This window comes from Mesocricetus auratus, unplaced genomic scaffold, assembly GCF_017639785.1.
Source record: "Mesocricetus auratus isolate SY011 unplaced genomic scaffold, BCM_Maur_2.0 Super-Scaffold_100025, whole genome shotgun sequence".
Lineage (NCBI taxonomy): Eukaryota > Metazoa > Chordata > Mammalia > Rodentia > Cricetidae > Mesocricetus > Mesocricetus auratus.
Window position 1 is genome coordinate 18,725,362 of NW_024429206.1, and position 23,836 is coordinate 18,749,197.

At 45.8% G+C, this 23,836-nt stretch overlaps 1 protein-coding gene and 1 long non-coding RNA gene across 2 annotated transcripts in view; both read right to left on the reverse strand.

Annotated features, from left to right (window-relative positions):
• Window positions 1-23,836, reverse strand: part of Tmem132d (transmembrane protein 132D) — a 585,713-nt gene that overhangs the window by 358,507 nt on the left and 203,370 nt on the right. The window lies entirely within an intron of this gene.
• The window catches only part of LOC110342845, a 35,204-nt gene continuing 30,266 nt past the window's right edge, over window positions 18,899-23,836 (reverse strand). Inside the window, exon 2 of the long non-coding RNA XR_002385017.1 lies at window positions 18,899-21,596. This is a non-coding gene — a long non-coding RNA (uncharacterized LOC110342845). The remainder of the gene's footprint in view (window positions 21,597-23,836) is intronic.

The following is a 23,836-nucleotide window of genomic DNA, read 5'->3' on the forward strand; positions in this document are numbered from 1 at the left end:
GCCAGGGACATTAGTGAAATCAGCAAATTCGTTCAGAGAAGAAGGAACTTCATAAGGGTCCTGAGACCTTACTCATCACCCTGACCTGCAATGACCAGGGGCAGAGGGTCAAAGGTTACACCCATCACCCTGTCTTGGAGCAGTCAGGAACTGAAGGTCAGCTGTTAGTCATTGCATTCCACGAGGCAGTAGAACCAAAGGAAAACATCACCATATACCACAACCCGATCTGAGGTTTCCCTACTCCCTGCGGGATCTCACGGAACAAACAAAGGGTGACAGAAAACAAAATAAAGAGGAGAGAATTCCATAAGGTTGTGTATATAAAAACATTTACAGCAGTCCCGCAAACATCTTTTTGCCAGCCTAGCTTTTATGTGGATTTTGGGGACTGAAACTATGATCTAAACATTTGAGTGACATGTGCTTTCTCCTGAACCATCTCCCCAGCCCCTACGGTGATTTTAAGTCACCCTCTCTGATCAATAGTTTGCTCAACAACTAGAGAAAGTTGGGAAACAGAGAGTTGGTTTCCTACCCTTTAGGGAACAGAGAGGAAGAAAAGATTTAATAGATGAATGACAGTGCCAAGACAGTTCTAGAATGGTACAGCGAGCATCTCTTGATGGATGTGGGCATTAGAGACCTGTGTATCTGCAGAAACTCAGCAACTACATACCAAGAAGCCTGGTGTCTGTTTCCTGTTTGTGAATCCACTCCACTTATAACAACATAGTGGGGGGGGGTGTAACAAGCATATCTCCTTGCAGGAGCTGTGGACATAGGGCTTGCCCTGTGGCTCCTACTGCATTCCTACTGGAGTAGGGACAGACTAGGCACCAGGTAACAAAAAAAATAAAGAGGACAGCAGGCTGGAGAATGAACAACAGGGTGTATGATGGCCTCAGAGAGAAGAGGGTGGCAAGGAACTCAGTACTGACCACACATATTTGTCACTGCATATTGTATTACAGGGCCACAGGACAAAATGTCAACAGTCTCAAAAGTCACAAACAAGACTTGCTCTGTGACCACCCACCATGCCATTTTGAGTATTTTTATTTAAAAGTTTAATTACAACTTATTTGGGGTAGGGCAGAGGTTATGCACGTGCTACAGTGAGTGTATAAGGTCACAGGATATGTGTGTACGAAGTCAGAGGATAACTTGCAGCAGATGGTTCTCTCCTACCAGGAGGCCCTGGGGATTGAACCCAGGTCCTCAGGTTTGACAGCAAGTACCTTTGCCTACTTATCCATATCACTGGCCCCAGCCCTACTAATTTGTATTCCCTGAGGCAGTCTGTGTTTCTAGCTTGTTATGAACATGCATTTTAGTTAAATTTTCTCTTGTCTCTGTGGATTGTTTTCCACTTAGTAACAGAGTTCGATGCAGATCAGCTCACTTACAATGACTCCTGGGGCCAAGCACACTCTCTGCTATTGTTTGGATCCTAAAAGACCCCCAGAGACCCATGTGCTAAAGCTTCATTCCGGTCCTAGTTTCACTTCTGTTACTGTTTCACAAGCACCCCCAGCCCACCCCCAAGAGCAACCTAGGAGATGAAAGGGTTTAATTTCAGGCTACAGTTCATGATAGCAGGGAAATCAAGGTAGGAACACAAGCAGCCAATCCTGTCACACCTAGAGTCAAGAGCAGAGAGAAATGACTGAGGTCATGCTGCCTACTGACTTTTGTGTAGCTTTCCCCTGTTCTACAGATTTCAAGACCCCTGTCTAGATGATGGAGTTGCCTACGGTGAGTGGTGTCTTCCTACACGAATTAACAATTAGGACAGTCCTCAACAGACAAATGTGTTAAAAAAAATTCCTCAGTTGAGATTCTCTTCTCAGGTGACTGACTCTAGGTTGTGGCAAATTGACAGTTAAAACTACCACAGTCCTGGAGGGGGAGGCAATATAGGGAGATGGTAGAGGTGAGCCACGTGGGAAGGAAGTTAAGGCATCACGGTGTGCCCTTGAACATGGCATTTGGATCAAGGTCCCTCCTCCCCAGTCTTTGCTACATGGATGCCATGAGCCAGAATCCTCTGAAAGACACTCACATCGTGATAGTCTGCCTCTATCTAGTCCCAAAGGGATAGGTCCAAGCAGCACTGGACTAAGACTTTTGAAGCCATTGGCAAAAATAAACATTTTCTTCTTTTAAGTTGGTGGTCTCAGGTGTTTTGTCACCATGAAGGAAATCTGACTCACACAGTTCTCTTGACACTTATTCTATCAAGAAAACTCAGTGTTGGGCCAGAGAGACATCTCAGTCATTAAAGGCTAGGCCTCACAAACAAAACATCAACAAAATGAGTTTTTTTTTTCTCCCTTGATGGTCTTTGATATGATTATAAGGTTTTAGCCTCAGGATAGGTAGGTATTATTTGGCTCCTGATTCTAGGATTAGCCACATGGTTTGCTTTGGCCAGTAAGATAGGACCAGACATGAACCAAGCCCTAAATGATGACTGACTGGTCTTCCTCTCTACACTGCCACCATCCATTCAGAACACTTCTTACTTAGTCTATGAGCTACAGAGGGTGGCCTGGCTAGACAAGACCAAGAATGTCACTTCTTGTTGCTATGACAGAACACCTGACAAAAGTGACTTAAGTAGGAAAGGTTATTTTGGCTCACAGTTTGGAGATAAAGCCCATCATGGCAGGGAAGGCAAGGAAGACGGAATATGAAGTAGTTGGTCATGTGACAGTCACAGTCAGGAAGCAGAGAGAGATGGATGCTGGTGCTCAGCCCAGGACCCCAGCCTAGGGAATGGTGCTGCCCATAGTAAGGATGGGTTTTTCCTCCAGCTAATACAATCTATATAACCCCCACAGATGTTCTCAGAGGCAGGTTTCCTACACAACTCTAGATGTTGCCAAAGTGACAACCAAGATACCTATCACACAAGGCTCACTGGCACTTGCCTTCACACTGTGTGCTGGGACCTTGCATGGTTCCCAGTGACAGACATCACCTCAAACACTGAGATGTTACAGGAGAGTGTGAGGGAGAGTGCTGAAGACTTCTCCAGATATCCAGTAAGGCGTGCTGAGTAGCTCACAAGGACAGAAAGGGCAGCTGGCAGTAGATGCATGAGCCATCCAAGGAGAGTGAGTGTCTCGGTGATCTGGTAACAAGCCTGTGTGACGGGAACAGAGCCACTCATAGGGGCTGCACCTGTTAAACCCAGATGAACCCTGGGAAGCTCACTGAAATATCACATGGCTCCTTTCTTCAATGGCAGCAAAGAAAGAAACAGTTTCACTGAGTACAGATTTGAGGGTTGGGTAAATGGCTGCCAATACGGCGATTGGATCAATGTTGGCATAGATATCAGCGCAATAAGTAGTCGCTTAATTACTATGACTGGTACTAATTGAAGTGGAAACTGAGTGTTGTGGACATGCTAAACAAAATCACCAGAACAAAAAAAAAAATTTAAGATATTCAGTTTCACCAAGTGTGCTATACAAGCTACTGCCACCACCACCCTCCACCGCCCGCCCCGCCGCATTTGTAATTAATTCTTTGATAATTTTGCGCAGTGAATTTTAATTGTGTTCACTCAACTACTATGCCATGATCAAAAGCAACTTAGGGAAGAAAGGGTTTATTTGGCCTACGTGTTCCAACCACAGTCCATTACTGGGAAGTCAGGGCAGGAACCTAGAGGCCGGCACTGGAACAGAGGCCATGGAGGGGTGCTGTTTACTGGCTTGTTCCCCTTGATTTTCTTATAAAATCCAGGTCTGTCTACTCAGGAATGGCACCACCCAAGGTGGGCTGGGTCCACTCACATCCATCAATAACCAAGAAAATGCTTCACGAATCTGCCAGCAGGACAATCTCATGTAGGCATTTTCTCAATTCAGAGTTCCTCTTCCCAGATGGCCCTGGATTGTGCTACGTTGACAGATGAGAAGCCAATGTATTGTTGAATTCAATTTGTCCTGCCCATTTACACTAGAATGTGTGGTCTTCCCCCGGAGTAGGGTTGACCTACCAGAGGTCATATCCTTAAAGAAAGCTGACTCTCCCTTTCTTACCAACTCTCAGGTACCAGTAGTTCCTCAGCTGTAGGGAGAGATCTACATACCCATAGCACTGACCCTGCCTGTTTGGGTGTGTTCACAGGTACACAGAATGTAGGGGGGGGAAGGGATAAAAGAGCTGGGGGAGGAGACTCTTTCTCTTGAGGTTCCGGTTTCGGCCTGGAGAGCAGCATGCAGACCTTTGGTTCTCAGCTCTCTTGAGTTCTCACACAGGCGATTTCTCCCTCAATAAAATATCAGAGGACATCCTTATTTTGTGTAGCTTAATATTCCCGTATTACTCAGCTATTGGTGGGATTTCACAACCCTCCTCTCAAGGCTCAGGGATTATCTCAGAAGACAGGGTGAAAATATTATAAGAGCTGGGGTCGGTGGATGACATCATGGAACAGGGCTTTCTGGATGAAGGAGGGAAGTCACACATATGCACTCATAGTAGTCACCATCACTTTGTGTGTGTGTGGTTGTGGGGCGGTTCGAGACAGGGTTTCTCTGTAGCTTTGGAGGCTGTCTTGGAACTCACACAGTAGACCAGTCTGGCCTCGAACTCACAGAGATCCACCTGTCTCTGCCTCCTGAGTACTGGGATTAAAGGCGTGCACCAGCACTGCCTGGCTTACCATTACTTTTTAACAAAAGTCATGGGTACACTAGAAGGAAGGGACAGATGTATTCACACACACAACACATGGCCTCTCATGTTCATAAGGATGGAGTTCTTACAAAGACAGAAAGGAATATTTACTACCATTGGCTCATTTTAGGACCACAATTCACAATCTGCAAAAAGTGGATGGACGGATGGTCAGGCAGACAGACAGACAGATAATACCCTCAAGTCAGCATTTTGCAAACATTTGGAAATGGACCCATGGCAGCAGCCAACAATGGAGGTGCTACCATTCTGCACACCTTGGCCCATGTCCCTGTGGGTCATTAGCTGTAAGTGGTCCATCCCTCTGATTATTAGCAGCTGACTCTGGCAATTCTTCAAAGGCACAAGTGGCTGCCGAACTGCGGGATTTGCTGATGCGGACTTCCAAGCTCGACTCTTAAAATGATTTCTTTGGTTTTTATTGTATACTGAATGTCCCCAGAATTATTAACATCAGCTTCTAATTTAGACCATAACCATGCACTTTGCTTTCAGTGGGGAGGTGACTGGCAGAATAGAGGAATAAATACAGATATTATCATTTATCTACAAGGAATATATAAATACAATACATTTCTGGTCAAAATTCCATTGGGATTTGTGTGAGAGAGAAAGCCTAACTTCATAATTAAGGACTTTTACAATTTTCAGCATTAACTTAGTTTATGTGCAGTTATATGTACCTGAGTATATATGTGTGTACCATGGGTACGCAGGTGCCCATGAAGGCTAAGAGAGAGCATGGGATCTTCTGGTTACAGGAGGTAGTGAGGTGCCTGTAGGGACTGGGTGAATGTACTACCATGGTTCCCCAGTAGGTGGAGAAGGGTGCTGCCTCTCAGTACAAAGGCATCTGCTCCACTCCCACCAGTGGATGAAGCTTCTGCCAGAGGGAGATTAGCAGGGCCCAGCATTTCTCAACACATAGATTTCCCCTGTACTTTTAGATCAAATATATCTATTTTCTGAACTCACTGGCTTTAGTCTCTTTCAAGACAGAATTAAATGATGCTCACTTTTAAAGTTTCTTTTTTAAGAGGTTTATTTTATTTTAACAATACAATTCAGGTGTATCTGTGTTAGAGTATGCACCTGTGAGTGTATTGTCCACGGAGGCCAGAAGGGGGCACATATCCCTTGAAGCTAGAGCTACAGAAAGTTGTGAGCTGCAATGTGGGTGCTGCTGGGATCCGAACCCAGGTCTTTTATAAAAGCAGGAAGTGCTCTTAACTGCTGAGCCATCTTTCCACCCCGCCCCATGCCAGCTTTGGGCTTTCTTGCATCTCCTCTTCCCTCTGTGTTGTATGTCCATGCCTACCAGTTCTCCTTGACCAAGAGAAGCCTTTTTACTTCCCTTCATCTCTGTGAATTGCTTCCTTCTGTACTTCACTAATACATTGCTGGTTTTATATTTTATTTCCGTGTTCCACCACAAGCCGCTTTCACATACTTTATGTCTCCTTGCTAATGAGGTATCTGGGACAAAAACGCACTTCTGTGGGTGCCATGTGGTCTCTGAGTCTGGGATGAGCTACTTCCCACCCCACCCCACCCCCACCAGCCACACCACAATGTTTCTTGGACACAGCATAATCTGGCTGGAAACAGCCTCATTGATGCAGGCTGTCTCCACATACAAGCTTCCACGAAGCCCCTTTTGATGTAGCCGCCATGCAAGCTCTCTCTTCCTACCAATTTCCCATCATTTGTGCCAGTACACTGCTGAGCTGCAAATCCCTGCAATTGCTATTTCACTCTCTGCCCTTCTCTCTCATAAATCTGGCGAGAGTCTGGCAGCCTGTCCGGGGCCTAGGATAACGAAGTCCTCTCCCATCCTTTTTCCCTCGCTGTGTGGGTGACAGGAAAGAAGTAGATCACTCAGGATGAGGTTTCAGCTGTGAGAGCAGAGAGGAAAAATAATAGTGGCTTAAATAAGACAGCAGTTTACTTTCCCGGAGGCTGCCAAGGTACAAACACCCTCGTGCTCACGGGTAGGTACCTTTACTTCTCTGTGATTACTGGTTTGGGCTCACGCATGCCCGTGGTACTACAGAGCACAGAGGATGGAGAGTAGAGGGCCCTGGACCACTTTCATAGCCAGAACAGGTCTTATATTTCCAGGTACTGCTTTCTAGACGGATCAAAATGCAAAGAGGAAATCCACGGAGACACCCATATGATAGAAAGCTTAGAGACATCTCCTGCCCATCCCAAGTAGGAGGAAATTCTTCTCATATGTAAAGTCACTGCAGGATAACGCAGCAGCCCTAAGCAATTGGATAATATATGTCTTACCCCCTGCCCTAGCTATAAGCACTCATTTGGCAGAGACATGTTTCTAAGTGTAAGAAAGGACATGGATACAAGGTTATATTTGGGAAGAGGTATAAACTAGCAAAGCATACCCTAGTCGGGGAACTGGTTGAAGAAATCTTGGTATATCTGCCCCCATAAAACACTGCACACCTACTGGGAAAAAAAACCCTGCCTATTCTGATAAGGAACATGTCCCCCACAGGCTCTCATGTTTGAACACTTGGTCCCCAGGTGGTGGCACAGTTTTAAAAGCTGTAGAACTATTAGCAATTAAAGCCTTGATAGAAGTAGGCTACTCGGGGTGGACCTTAAGATTTGAAAGCTTGAGTCCATTTCCCATCTGTTCTCTCTACTTCCTGCCTGTGATGCAATGTGACCAGTCACTTTGCATGCCTTCTGTGATGGGCCATTCATGCACCATCTTACAAGAGAGGCTCAATTATCCATCCCTCCCTTAAGCTGCTTCAGCCAGGCCATGGTATTAACAGACACAAGGCAAGATAGGAAACTGGTCACTGGGTGCCACCTTAACATGTGTGAAGGTGGGAGGACCATCACGATCAGTCACAAATCTGAATAGAGATCCTGCTTTGCTTTTCTGTTGTTGTGATAAACACTTGGACCAAACGGTAGAGGGGATAGGGTTTATTTCAGAACACATTTCCCGGTCACAGTTCATCTATGAGGGAAGCCAGGGAATGAACGCAAGCTAAAACATGAAGCAGAAATCATGGAGAAACACTGCTCAGTGACTGGTTCACTTCATCTTGCTCATTCTCAGCTTTTTTTATTATTTCAATTTTATGTGTATGAATATTTTTGCTAGCATGTATATGTCTGTGTGCCACATATGTATAGGGTAAATGGATGTCTGGATCACCTGGAACAGGAGTTCCAAATGACTGTGAGCTGATATGTGGATTCTGGGAACTGAACCTAGGTCCTCCACAAGAACGACAAGTGCTCTTAACTGCTGACCCATCACTGTAGTCCCATGAATTAACTTTCTTAGATAATTCAGGAACCCTTGCCCAGGGTAGCATTGACCACAATGGATTGGGTCTTCCCACCTCATTCAACAAACAAGACAACTTCCCATAGATGTGACCATAGGCCAATCTGTTTTGGGTTCTTCAGCTGAGATTCAGGCAACTCTTGGTGGTCTTTAGTTGACAATGAAACTAACCAGGATAATAAGAAATGGTTATTAAAAGGAAACAAAGATGGTTAAATCCCAAGAAAAGCCTTATTGCCATAAAGACATCTTAAGTTCCTTTTGGGTTTAGATTGTCTCAAAGTCAAAGAACACATTGTATATAGCTACTACCAAGAGATCTACTGTGTAGACACCAAGGAAGTTAGACAATTGGAGAAGGTTGGAGAAGATCTCATTTGGCCTCACAAGTTACTGAAATCCTGGATGGCTTTTTTTTCTTGGTGTTAAAGGAAACCTAATTAATGTATGCAAAACTACATCAACTCAAGGAAATGAAATTTGAAGAAAACTACGAGACCCTAGACAATTTTTTTTTTTATTTGATGGGTGAGAGAGGAGTAAAACAGACCCAGTCCAGGTTTCTGCTACTATATCAATTGAATAGGTCAGAGTTGAAATGCTCTGAAGCTGGTAAGGATTTGGGGTCAATTTTTAATGTATTGGAAAGTGGCTGGGGAACACACCATCAGGAAGATGTGAAGCACGGGGGTTTCCTACTGTGGTTCTTGTTGCTGTGAGAAAACACTGATCAAACCAACTTGGGAGGGAGTGGTTCATTTGGCTTACACCTTCCAGTCACAGAGCAAGAGGGAAACCAGAGCAAGAAACCGAGGCAGGAACCTGGAAGCAAGAACTGAAGCAGAGGCCTTGGAGGAGTGATGCTTGCTGGAATGCTCTTCATGGCTTGCTCAGCCTGCTTTCTTACAGAACCTAGGGCCGCGGGCTCAGGGGTGGCACTCCCTGCAGTTGCCTGGGCCTTCCTACATCACTAATTAAGGAAATGCTCCCCAGACATGCCCACAGGCCAATAAGATGGAGGCAATTCCTCATGAGGTTTATTCTTCCCAGATGACTCTACTTTGGGTTGAGCTGGCAAAAAGTAGCTAGCACAATGGAACAGAGAGAACAATGCTAGTGCCAAGCATCCTTTGTCAAACAGAGCTGCTTTGGGGAGATGTGCTAATTACTTTGATCATTGCTAGGACAAAAATACCTGACAAGAAGAAGCCTAAGGAAGGGGAGGGTTTAATTTGGCTCACAGTTTCAACTGACACAGTGTCGTAGTGGGCAAAGGAAGGATGCAGGGAGTAGCTCTCCTGCTCACATCTTGATGGAGGAGGATGTGGCTAGGTTACTTTCTCTTTCATTCCTTCCAGTACTTTAGCCTATAGGATGGTGCCATCCATATTAAAAGTAGGTTTTCCCACCTCGAATAAACCTCTAGACAGACCATCACAGCCACACCAACAGGCATGTCTCCATGGTGATTTGGTTCCAGTTCATAATGAAGACTGACTATTTGGATTTTTTTTAATTACAGGTATGGTTGTGCATCTGTATATTTACATGTCTATAAACATGGTTCCTTAAAGCTCCCTGGTTCGAGGAAGTTTGGACGACTTCAATTGCCATCCATTCCTGCAATTTCTATTTCCTTCACCTTCATAGGCATCACCACAGTTTAGCAACCTTCTGTTACCTATTATTTAATGTGGGGCTATAGTAAGTCTTCAGAGATCCCACCTGGGCAGGTTTCCAAGGCATTCTAGCACAAACACAGGTTTGACTGTGGACTTTGTTGGTTCATGGTCAGGCCAGAAATATGTGCACATATGGCACACTGACCCAGGCAATACATAAGGGAGAGAAAAAATAAGTCCAGCCAATGATACACAGCCCTGCTGGCTCCTTCGCTCAGCATTCAGAATGGAGTTTAACAGCTGATTCAGCTTAGCAACCCCATAAGCCATGTGGCCTCATTTAAGACAATGATCTGCCCCTGTGTGGTTTGCACATTTAAATTAGTCCAGAGATTTTTCTTGACAGTTATCACGCTCCTGTTCGGAGAAGGGAACGTCATTAGTGTCACATCAAAGCCTGGAAATTACTGCACTGTTTTCATAGCCATCGGGAAGAGTGATTATCAAGAGGCCCTCAGCCAGGCACAGCGAGTCACCTTTAGCTTCTACAGAACCAACATGAAAAAGGAGGGGTTGAGAGGGTGTCATGGGTGCCTTAGCTCCTTTACGCCACGCTGTGACAACATACATGTCCAAAGCCACTGCTCCAGGTGGCTTTGCTGTTGGCTCGATAAACACCCTGATCAAAAAGCGAGCAAGGGGTTTATTCCAACTTCGACTTCCAGCTCACAGTCCGTCTCTGAGGAAAGTGATAGCATAAACTCGAGGCAGGAACCATGGAGGGATGCTTCTTGCTAGATGGCTCAAATGTTCCTGCTCAGCTAGCTTTCTTACACAGTCCAGGACTATCTGGTACCAACTGCAGTGGTTTGAGCCCTGCTACATCAGTTAGTCACCAGGAAAATGACCTACAGACCCATCCTGAAAGAGGCAACTTTTCAACTGTGGCTCCCTCTTCCCAAGTGACCCTCTGCTGTATTAAACTGACCATAAAAAAATGAACCAGGACTGCAACTAGAGACTTGGGATTTATTCTGGCTTACTGTTTGAAGGGATAGGGTCCATCCTGAAGGGAAAGCATGGCGGTAGGCGTATGAAGCTGGAAGGTCAGTCAGGATGCAGAGAAAACAGGAAGTGACCCAACCTCAAGTTCTCCCTCAGTGATGTACTTCCTCCAACAAGGTTCCACCCCCTAAAGATCGTACAACCTTCCTAAATGGCACCACCATCTGGGAACCACCAGTCATTTGAGGGCATTTCACATTTGAACCACAACAGGGGATAAAATGCTTGCCACACAATCACAAGGGGTCAGACTGAGCAACCACCTAAAAAGCTGGTGTGTACCTGTAGCCCCAGATCTGGGAGCAGACACAAGAGGATCCCCAAGATTTGCTAGCCAGCCACCCACTGTAAGTGACACAGTGAGCTCCAAGGTTACTGAGAGAGGCCCTGACATAAGTGAGGTTGAAAGTGATAGTGGTGATAGAAGATGGCCCCAGTGTTGACTTCCGGCCCTGCACACACACACACACACACACACACACACACACACACACACTGTGTATTAAGCCAAAAATCTGCCCCAGCGTGTTCTAAGCTTTCCTAAATCCTGAGCAAATAATGTCTCAAAAATCATGTACTTCTGCCTGAAGCTCCAGCCATCACCTTTGCTCCTCTGTCAGCTCCCTGTGGCAGTGGCCCTGACTTCCTTCACAGCCTGTCTGCCACGTCCATCTCTGACACAGCCTATGTACATAGCAGACACTTAATTGACATTTCCCTGAAAAGCTGCCCGTGCCTGGGAGTGCTGCAGGGTGTGTAGACAGATCGCTCCCTCTGGCACACGGGAATGAAAGCAATGCAAATTTACCTTGTTCGATGGACTCGGGTTTATCATCACAGACAGGCAGAGCCGAGAGCTAAGCATGAATCTATATAGGTTAATGGCTTTGTTTTACAGAGGCAGAGCTGAGGGAGAGAACAAGAAAGAAATACTCTGAGGCACAGACAATGTTACAACCAGATCCTGATTGGAACCCTGACCTGCTAATTAATTCTAAGTGAATCTGATAATAAGCAAAAAAATGAATATGACAGAAACTAGCACTCCTTAAACTTAGCACTCCTTCCCCTGCTCTATAGTGAGTGTCTACCTTGTCCCTGCTTCAGATCCTGGAAGGAGATTTATGGATGCACTGGGGAGGAACATGGGAAGCGTGTATGTAAATAGGTAATCTGAGAAATTGAATGCAGTGAAGTAACACAGATATCCTTGCTATGATGCTACTTTGGGGACTTGAGGGGAAACCCCTGGGGTGTCTCCAATGAGCCAAGGACTGCAGATAAGAATGAGCAGATAAGAATGGCTAGATTTTTTCAGCCTCCTGTAGTCACAATCTTCCTTTTGTGACTGTGCTGTTCCTCCCACAAAGAAAACAGGGGAGGGGTCTCCACACTTTAACTGTGAACAGAGCCTGAATCCTTGGAATGTGGTTAGGCTCAGGAGTTGAACACGGCTGCCATGATGTTCTTGTGGAGTCTATGCATGTCCGTGGAACATCCCATAGAGCCATCCATCCCAGGAGTAAGAAGGAAGGCTGGGTTTATGGAATGGAGTTGGCAGCAAAGCTTAGTGAAAACAGACCAGCCTATACAACCCCATCCTCAGCCACCCAGAGGAACGGGCGTCATACAAATGTGCATTGTTGCAGCTGGGCACGGTGGCTCATGCCTGTAACCCCATCACTCGAGAGGCTGAGGCAAGAGGACTGCTGTGAGTTCAAGAGCATCTTGGATTATACTGTGAGTCCCAGGCCAGCCTGGGCTCCAAATAACAACAATAATAAAGCCAGCACCCGTGGCTTCATGTTCAGCCTTGTCTGTGAATGTTCTGGGCTGTAGTTCACTGACAGCCTTGAGGACAGTTTTGGAAACAAGCGTTACATAAAAGGAAATGGTAGGTGTGAAAGTCCAAAGCGATTGTAGGTGAGAGGTCAAGGGACAGAAAGCCTGATGCGAACGATGCTGGTTAGATGCAGATATCTAACTGGTTAGATGGCTGCAGACTGGTGCATACGGAACTGGGTGGGTGTGGTCCTAATAGCTCTGGAGACTGTGTCAGGGCATCAGTGGACATTGGAATCTACCTAATGGACTGCCAGGTTCTGGTTACCTTGTGGATGGGTATTAAGATAGGGCAGGCGACAACAGACGCTTTGATGTGAAAAGTGGTGACTGCGAGACTCCTTATCCCCAGAAGAGTCACAGCATGCATGCATGCCCCGCCCCCCCCATGTGGGTACATTCATACACTTATATATACACATGTAAGAAGTTATACCATGTACATGTATGACTGATGTATTCACCAAAAAGTTTTGTGGTCACATGGGGAAATCCTCGTAAGAGATTCTGCACTCATGGTTCATCTCTGTGCACACACAAGTGACCAGAATATCATGAGATATTTTTTTCCAGGACCCAAAATGCTCACTTAGAAATAAAATAGACCCTAATCTTCTGTATTTGCATGAAGCAGGGCTGTGGCCCGTCTCAGCATGATAAGTAAAAGGACTATATGGAAAAGGAGTCCCCCTTCCACAGTCCCCCACTTCCACAGGAGTCCCCAGAAGCAAACACTGTATCTGCAGTATAAGCAGGGGAGAGTCCCTGAGGAGGGAACATCATCTTTCCACACATCATCTAAGCACATACCCTTAGGCAGCCTGAGGAAGAGCATGTATTCTCCTAAACGGGACATCTAAGAAATCCTTCGGATAAAGAAACAAAACAAAACAGAAAAACAGAGGCAGGAATTTCAGGTATGGTAGTGGCTATGGGGGGATGGGTATCTTGGCTTAGCTATTCTTTGCAGATTTAAAAACATCCTAAATGTGCTCCTAACCATTGTCCATCGCGGGTCATTTCCCATATGGGCTTGGACCACCTGTGGGGCTCAGGCAATTGTAGATATTTCTGGACTCCAAATTGGGTTTTACCGAGGGTGGAGGGTGGGTCTATTCAAATATGAGCTTTGAAAAATGCTGTTAGAATCAGACATAGAATTCAATCCAAAGTATTGAATGGGGAAATAGGGAGAGAGAATTCAGCAACCTTGCCATGACATATCATACACACACACACACACACACACACACACACACACACACACACACAAGACTACAGAAAAGAGAGAAATAGGAGCTGGGGAAAGAATTCAGTCAGTTTGTACCATGCAGACCTGGCTTGGATCTTCTGCACCCATTAGAAAAGACAGGCATGGTGGCATTTGTCTGTAATCCCAGCACTGGAGAGGCAAACGGGAGGATCCCTGGGGTTTGCTGGCTAGTCAGGCTAACCCACTCAAAATAAAGTGTAAAGGTATTGAGGAATACACCTAGTGTCAACTGATGGCCTCTATATGCCCACATGTGTGCGATGTGCACACACGGGTACACATCACACACACACACTAGAAAAGAAAAAATGAGGAAAGATGAAAAGAAATCTACAGAGGAATTCAACCACAATACCAGGTGTACACAACCGGGGGTACAAAATATGCTAGCAAGTTAAAAGTTAGAGTCCTCTGGCTGATTCTTACACAAGTTTTTACACATTGCACCTCTCACACGAAAAAGTATGCAACCAAACGTCATCCATTCTTATCTGGCCTTTTGAGGTTTGCAGGGCATGACTGATTTTAAATCGGAGTGACCGAGGGTTCCCTGTCAAACAGTCATGAAACAAGTAAGTTTCAGGCCAAATCATACACACACAGCAAGCCTGCCTCTCTGACAGATGTGCCCGGCATCCAGTGGAGAATCCAAGTCATCAGTTTTTTTACGGGCAGAATCATTCCTCTCTCCAGCATTTGGCTCCTAGGTTTGCTGCAAAACCCAGGGCTGGATTTTGTGTGCTTGTCTCTTCCACGGTTGTGACTCCAGATCCAAGCCCTTCCGGTGAGGATCACAGGAATTGAGCAGGGCATGCGAGGAACAGGAAACAGGGGTATGTGGCAGTCATGCCTCATGGATGCACTGTCTGGACTTCTAAAGCCCCAGGTTTGGGGCACTAGATAGTTGTCTTTCTGTTTGCCCACAGGCCATCCCTTCCTCTTCTGGTTCCACAAGTTGTCTTTATGCCTCTTCTTCACCCAGAGTTCAGCTGCATGGCTTCATTGTTTCTATCCTAAACCAACATAGGCATTTGGCCAATCACCACAGACTTTGAGATGGGCACTTGGCACAGCCAATCATAGTTTCCCAGTCTTACAGACGTGACTAGGGACTCTATCCCTTTACCCCACCCCTCTGAGACTGCCAAGGAATAGAACATAAGTCCTGAGTCCCTCAACCACACATTCATCAAAACCAGAACCGAGCTGAGGGCACAAAGATAAACAGAGATGATGGGTGGACAGGGGTTTACAGCCATGGTTCAGTTTGAATCCAGTTATGCTTGAAGCCAATACTACTCTTGGAATTCCCATTTCTGTGAATCAATACAGTCTCCATTTTTAACAAATTCTGCTTGAGTGGGGTTCTATCAGGATCAACATATTCACTTCTAATAGATCCTTGGTGAGTAAATTACCAACACCTGTATTTTTCTAAATATTTATTCTCAATTGTGTGTGTGTATGTGCACACACACGCATGCATGCATGCATGAACACACATGTATGTAAGTTCAAGTACTTGCTATGGAGGCAAGAAGAAGGCATCAGATCCTCTTGAGCTGTAGTTACAGGCAGTTTCGAGCTTCCCAATATGAGTACTGGGAGCCAAACTCTGGTCCTCTGGATGAGCAGCCTTAACTCCTGAGCCATCTCTCCAGCCACATACATGTTTACTTTACAATGTAAGACATAAATAATAGCAAACACAGGACTCTAAATCACAGAAGTTCTAAATACCTGTGGCTATGTAGTCAACATACATAAATTCTCTTCAAGTCAAATACAAATAGATTTAAGGGGCTGGAGAAATGGCTCAGCAGTTAGGAGCACTGACTGCTTTTCCAAAAGACCTAGGGTCAATTCCCAGCACCCACATAGCAGCTCACAACTGTCTCTAACTTCAGCATCCAACACCCTCACACAGACATACATGCAGGCAAAACACCAATGCCCGCAAAATAAAAATAAATTATTTTTAAAAAAAGAGATTTTGAGTCCAAGATGAATGCTGACACTACACATTTCTTTCAGGAGTCATAATTCAGAATTCTTCCCTCTGAAGCCCTTGCATTTGAACCATCGTGTCATTCCCAAAGAAATACTCACCTCACGAGCCAGTAGAGGTCATGGATTTTATAACTCAAGGACTTTCGTTGGCCTCCTGTCTTTGTGCTTCCAATACTACCTGAGTTCCACCACACTGTTTTTTGGTGGTGTCTACTCACTCCTGCTCTTGGTACACAACACAGGATGGAGACTGGCAGGGCTGGGGTCCCAGTGGCAGAGCAACTGTGCACCCACACAGGGTTTCCAGAAGCCACCAGGTGGAAAAGCTAGAAGTGGAAGAGTTTGCAGTGTACAGTGACTATGGCCACCTGTGTGCAGACGGCGTTGAGAACCCCGCAGTGTGTAGTAATCACAACTGCTTGTGCTTGGAACCTGTGCAAACCTCACAGGGTAAGGTGCGCAGAATTAAAGTTGTCCACAGAGCATTTGCAAATCTCACAGGACACGGTGTGTGGGAATCACATCCACCTGTGTGTGGAGGGCACAGACACTAAGAGAAACAAGTATCAACAGAGCTACGGAACATCTCCTTTGTGCTTTTTAAATAGGGCAGAAGAGTTTCCTGGGATTCTGCTGCCTTGACAGAACTGTGGGGAGGACACAATGGTGAAGGAAAATGGGAGAGAAAGAGATGAAGATTAGGACAAAAGTGTGAGAGGGAGAGAAAGGAAATCAAGGTAAAATACTTCCCGTGCCAATCAGCATATGCCGGGCAGTGTTGGCCAAATCATTATCGCTCTCAAGATCTGCTGTCAGGTGACCACATGACCATGTCTTTAGCACAATCTGAAGTTCAACAGTATTAAGCAACACGTAGGGAGCTGTCTCACACACCTTCTTACCAAACATGCATTGGCCATCCCGTTAACGTCCCACAGAATTGGGGTTACAAGTGCCACAGCTGGTGAACCCACAGATCCCCACCATCATCAGTTAGAGTTCAGACAGCCCTAGTTTTGCTCTTAGCATTGTATATTCTGTGGGTTAAACACCATGTAAATCCCATCACTGGATGACACGATATCTTCAGCATCCCAAAAGCCCCTGATCTCTGCCCATCCATCCCTCTCCCATCCTCAATCTCCAAGCACTGGCTTTTTTATATTTAATTCTGGACGTTCTTTTCAGACCAGGTCCTTTCTCATCACCATATGCATTGAAGTTTCCTTCAGGTCCCTATTGCCCTTTTCTTTCTAGTTCTGAATAATATTTGTTGTTTGGATTCCCAGGCGTTTTATCCCATCACTCACTGAAAGAAATGTTGGTCGCTTCCAAGCTTTGACAATCATGAATAATGCTGCTGTAAAAGGACACATGTCTCTCTGTGGACACATATTTAGTTCCTTTGGACGGGGTGCTGGCTGGATTTATGTCAACTTGACACAAGTCAAAGTCATTTGAGAGGAGGAAATCTCAATGAAGGAAACACCTCCATTAGATCAGGCTATAGGCAATCCTGTAAAGCATGCTCTTAATTAGTGATTTACAGGGGAGGGTCCAGCCCTTGTGTGTGGTGCCATCCCTGGGCTGGTGGTCCTGGGTGCTATAAGAAAGCAGGCTGAGGAAACCATGGGAGCAATCCAGTAAGCAGCACCCCTCCATGGCCTCTGCATCAGCGTGGCCTCTGGAATCCTGCCCTGTTTGATGAACAGCAATGCTAAAGTGTAAGACAAATAAACCCTTTCCTCCCCAACTTGATTTTTTGGTTATAGTGTTTTGTGGAAACATCTAACAAAGACAGATGGGCTCCAAGGGGCCATCTGTTGGACTATATACTACCTTGGGACATGTAAAAATTTGAGAATATCACAGTTATCATCACTACCCTCTGGTCCTTGTTCTCAGTCTAACAAGGAAAGAAAAGATGCGGTGGAGTCGTTGAAACACACCTAACCAGTCGGAAAACGGCATAGATGGGGAGTGCTCCCCCCACTCGCCTGAAGCATCATCATCTTTAGATAGTGAAGCATGAGATTTAATTACCATTATCATTATCTCAGCCTGACTAGCTGCAAATGAATTCTGGATTCTAGGTACCCAGCCAAGACACAGAGTTAAGAATGCTGTTTACTGACCTAATGTTAGACAGTACAAATGCATGCCCTCCTAAGAAAACAGTCCTAATTAAAATAGCCTTATCCTCAGGGAAGATGAGGTGGTAAACAAGAGATGGGAGATATTAATTTAGAACAAGTATGTTCCTTCTTTAGAGAGAATCTATCAGCATGTTAATTTGTTTTTTTTTCTCGCCATCATATATTTATAAAAATGAACCATTTGCCATTAAAAAATATCTGGGATGGCTCACTCCTAAATGCTCTGATCATGGCTTGAGTTTCTAGTTCTCTTTGCTTTTCGTTTGTATTCCATTATAGAACACTGGAAGCACATCGACAGGTCACGGCACTCTTTGAACATGGTGGGCGTGATTAGAAAAATAATGTGCACTTGCGGGGAATTACTTTTTTATCACAGCATCGTAGTTTTCCTATTCTGCTGATTTATCTATAAAGAAAAATAGGTAAAAAGACACTTACTCTGTCGAGAGAACACCCAAGCTTACATATCCAACGATACATGCAAGTTTTTGAATATGGATGTGGGTTGGGGGGAGAATACTTGGAGTAGGGGGGTTCTGTAGGCTGTAACATTCTCCTGAAAACTCTTTGATCGACACTTGGATCTCAGCATCAGACAATCCTATTGACCTCATGTAATTCTTCATAAGCAGTTTTTAATTATACTGGGGACTTTGTGGTCCAGGCACACGTGTATGTGGGAAGGGAAAAAAATGTGCTGGTATGCATTTGGAAGCCGGGACACTCGGTTCCTACTGTAAATTAAGGAGCCAGCTATGAGGTTTTTTAATATCCTATCTTTTATAACTCAGAGGTCTTGGTTGTGGTCAGCAACAGCCATACTGAATCTGCAAGAGTCAATAAATGAACTTTGATGATATGAAGCCAGCCCAAGAAATCACAGCCAGCCAACCAACTTTATTGTGTGCCACCAAGCCATTGCTTGTAGTCATGACCTCCCGTGTAGCTGAACATATGAGCTCGGGGAAGGGACCAGAGGGACACTTCAGACACATGCTGGATGGAATGCTCTTCTTTGTGAGGCCTTGGGAAGTGTTTGCATGACAGAGCATCAGTGCCTGAGCTATAGATGGATACCAGTGAGAGTCTTTGGGAAACCATGCATCCATTTCCTTCTTTTGGAGCACAGGACACTAAGACTGGGTTAGGGTAGGTGTTGACTGAGCTAGAACACAGATCTCTCTGCAGACTCTCTTGAGTGTGGCTTGATGAGAGCTGGGGGATGGGCAAGGAAGACACAGTTAAACAGTTAAAACCTGGCGTACTAAGTTATGTAGACTCCCAGGTAGCCGGAGAGCCATGGGGAAAAGCAGTTAATGTTCCCCTGCATTGCTTAGATGGCATGAATTAGCTCAGAGGTGACTCAGCCTTTGTATGGTGGCTAATGGTGGAATACCATGATGGACAAGGTAGACACCAAAGCCACCCCCATCACTTCAGCCCCAGGGTATGCATGACAGACTTAGATGCTACTCAGGGGAGATGAGGACACAGGACTGACAAACTATGTCTAGGTACTGACTGAGGTGGATTTTCTGTCACTTGGGTAGAGATAAGATGAAAAAAAGACACTGAACTAAATAAGGAATACAATTGCATTATTTGTATACCCATGTCTATCGCCCACGGCAGCACCCACTACAGCTGTAGTGGTGAGGACTTCCAGAGTGCACCTTGTCCCTGGGAAAGGACCTGTCCACAGAAGGGAAGGGAAGCTGTGGCAAGTGCAACCTTGTTTGCTGTGGTCCTTTGATTACTGAGTAATGTTTATCCACAATGGCGAGCTTCCTTGTCTTAGTGTTAGAGACACTGTGTTCTCATCTCTGTGTGTCCCATAGTACCTTTCTGAGCAGTCTCTCCCTGGGGGACTGGGGAGGGGTCCCTAAGATGGCAATGTCCATTGATTTGCTAGAGGGCCACACACAGTACAGTAAAGCTGTGATACCAGCACTGCTGGTGACCGCAGAGACACAACCCAGATAAAAACCAGCCACAGGAAAAGGAAAGTGAGATGGCCCAGAGGAGATCAGGTAAGAAGGCTCCCAGTGGAGTGACACAGATTCCTTCCAGCAAGAACTGGTGGCCACCTGTGCATTATCAAAACAAGAATGTTGTCACCTGAAGCTCCTTATCCTTATGCCTACTACAGTCCTGTAGTTCCATTAGTAAATGCATGGTGTTCATACTTCACGGTGATCACATGGGTGATGACCAGGTGTAACTGTTTTGATGGTGAACCTGGGTGGTAGTCCTATGTCCATAGTCATAGTGACAGTCTGGGTAGTGACTTGGTGTCCTGTAGTCATGGTGACCCCCCCAAGTGGTGACTTTGTGTCCTATAGTCATAGTGACACCTGGGTAGTGGCATCATGTCCTATAATTATGGTGACCCCTGGATGGTGACTTTGTGTATGGTTTCCATGGTGAACACGTGCTTGGCTAGCCTCAGTCCCCAACCCTGCCAGAGAGCCCACTGACACTGTATGAGTAGAAGCCTCTCCCACACATTGTAGATTTAACATGGAATACTGGCATGGGCCATATCCGCAGGAGAACAGAAACAATTTTACCAGGTAGGGCATTCAGAGGGCTCAGAAGTTTGCCTCCCAGGGTCCAGGGACAAAGGGACAAAGCTTTCTTCTGTTTGGGCAAGGCTAATCCTGCACACAGCCAGGGCTCCTTGAGTGACTGCCCCTGAGTGAACAAGGGGCAAACAATTCCAAAATAAATTACCAACACATTCTTATGTGTCCTTTCTTGTGTTTGTGAGCACCTTTGGACAGCATAAGTCCCCACCCCCCAAGCCCCAACCCTCAGACATCAAAGCTGCGGAGGTGGCCTGCTGGGTGTTCATGGCACGGCTCCAGCTTTTGCTCTACCAATCGGCATATGCTTCCCAGAACAAGAATAGAAGTGCGAGCTTCTTTGCGGCTTGGAATGACAGCCAGCCCCAGCGGACAAGCTGATGGAACTGAGAAGGAGCAGGAGATGTCTGGCCGTCTGCGCCAGAGTCTGTGAAATATTGTTTGCCTTGAGGAAAGCAGGATGGCACGTCGCTAGGGAGAAAACAAAAATCTACAAGTCCCTGGCTTTTAAACTAGGAGCACCATGAAGGATAAGTGGCCTGTGCTCTGAGGAGCTTTAATGTAGCCGTCTTCACACTAAGGCATTCGAAAACAGGAGTGCCAATGTCATTGTCCTGTGTGCACAGGCTTTTCAATTAGCAGAGCAGAGAGACTTCCGAAGATTTTCAAAATACAAAATGCTCCCTTCCCTACAGGAAGTGGGTGGTAAGGTTCAGACGTGGAGAGCCTGGCGGGCCCTTTGGCACGAGTCTGTCTTAATTCTGTCCAGGCCTGGGGTTGCTTTTCATCTGTGGGGATACACGGGTAACGGGAGCAGGTTCCGATGTCATCAGCAAGGCTAAGGAAACCAGGTGGGGGTGGAGCTTGGATCGCAAGCTCACACAACCCCCTGACAGATACTTTTGATGAGACCACAGTTTCTGTGGGTAGAAACACAGTCCACTTTCCCTTTGAAACCTGAAAAGACACACCTTCTTAGCCATTCCATTTCTGAAAAACAAAAAGTGGATACCATTTACAGGGTAGAAGAAAGCCTCCATAAGGATGAGGGAGATGGTTCAATAGGCAAAGGCACTTGTGGTCAAACCTGATGCCTGAGTTTGAGCCAGAGAACCCACGTGATGGAAGAAGAGAACCCACATGCTCAAGCCGTCCTCTGACAGCCACATACAAGCTGCACACGCACATGAGCACATGTGTGTGCACGCAATACGTACATACATATGCGCGCGTGCTTAAAAAGTGCAATAAAAATAAAGAAGTGTGCCTTGCAAAAGAGCACACTGCCCCTACTGACTGACATACTCCTCTCTGTCCCTGTCATTGACACCATCCTTAGTCCTTACTATTTCACTAATTCCCCAGCAAATCACCCACCTTGGCTTCAGACCCACACGTGGGAGTGTGGTTCTCAGTATGTGGGCTTAAATCAATGGCCTGGCAGCTATGCTAAAACAGACTGCCAGCACTAGCCTGATTAAGGTCAAGATGGCCCCCAGTGTCCGTCACTAAGTATCCAAATGATGCTGAGACTGGCAGTTTAGAAAGCAGTCTGCAAGTCAGTGTACAGAGCTTCCCAGTCAATCACTGGGAAAGAACATTCTAGCCCTCTCAGAGAAGGACATGACAGACAAGATGGGAAGGAGCAGAAGCCAGCAATCAGTCCTGGCCCTGGGAGGTCTGCAGAAGGCTCTTCCCACCCCTCTGCGACCTGCACAGTTGGCCTTTAAATGAAAGAATGCCCTTCTAGAAAGTCGCAGGGTACCTGACAGTGGTGGGATGCTCATAGCTGTCACTCAAGGTCATGAGTGGGCTTGGACTCAGCCTGGGGTACAAGGGGGAGGGGTGGGTCTCTACCTCCAAGGGCTGGCTGTGGAGGGATGGCACAAATCAACAGATTACACATGGTGTTGTTTATACTCAGTCCTTAGCTCATCCTCCAAGGGTATCTGGCACGTCTTTCCTCTGTAGCTAGGGCAGGCCCTTCCTCCCAGATCTGCTCTGACCTCCCTCCTGATCTCTCCATGCTGCCCTGGAGGCAATGGGTACCAGGTCGTACACCTGTCACAGCTTGGATCACCAGACATAGATATGGAACAGCCCAAGGTCACAGGATTCTCACTCCACCTTGCTCTGGTCAAGAACTATGACCACTGTTCATGGACATGACATGCCACCCTCCTCTAGGGACTGATCAAATTGACAGTGTATTTTAAAAACTGACCTCATGCCCTGATCTCACCTGAATGACTCCAAAAAACGTCATCTCAAAGTACATTAATGAGTACACTTCCTGTTTGAGCACGAATGACTTCTGGTCTACCTTCAGCTCGTTAGGTCATCAAACAAATCAAAATACCTTGTTTTCTTTTATTGATTTGTGTGTTACTGCTTGTGTGCTAATATATGTGGGTGTGGGGGCACACATGCATGTGTGAGTGTTTGTGTGTATGTCTGTGTGTGAAGATGTACTGTGAAGGCTACCAGCCTCTCACTCAGGTACTTTCCTGAGGCATCATCCAAGCTGTTTGAGCAGGGTCTCTCTCACTGGTTTGGAATTCAGTAATTAGGCAAGATCCCCTTGTCTCTGTCTCCAGCCCTAGGATTACAAGTGAGAGCTGCCATATCCAGCATTTCAAACTGGTGCTGGGAACTGAACTCAGATCCTCATGCTGGCACAGCAAACACTTTATTGGCTGAGCCATCTCCCAACCCTGAGTTTTCTTTTTAGAGAAGTCTGATACTTCTCAGAGACGGTAAGCCTTCTTTTCAATAGAGGCAATTTGCTATTTACTTCCTGATACCTCCTTGTAACCACTCAGCTACATGGACAGAAGACAACAGGGCTGACCCTTTAAAGTCCACAGAAACCAGTCTGTCATGTAAGTGTGAATTTTATGAATACAAGGACTGGGTCCCTCACATTATAAACAGGTAAGTAAACGATGATGCTAACAGAAAATAACGATTAGATAGCAGCTCTGCTCACCCATAAGTGAATTACACACTTGTTCCAAGGACGTCTTAGGAAGTAAACAGCATATAATCACAGGGATTTACAGGGCAATTAGGTTAAGTACCGACAAAAGTGCATTAGCCTGACATGGCACAAACATCCTGATAACGGACGGACCAAGGCTCTGGTCCAAATTGTTCTCCTGGGAATGCTGTGCAAATGCCTCCATCAGGAAGACCTGCCATCCTCATAAAGTCCCAAACTCATTATCTCA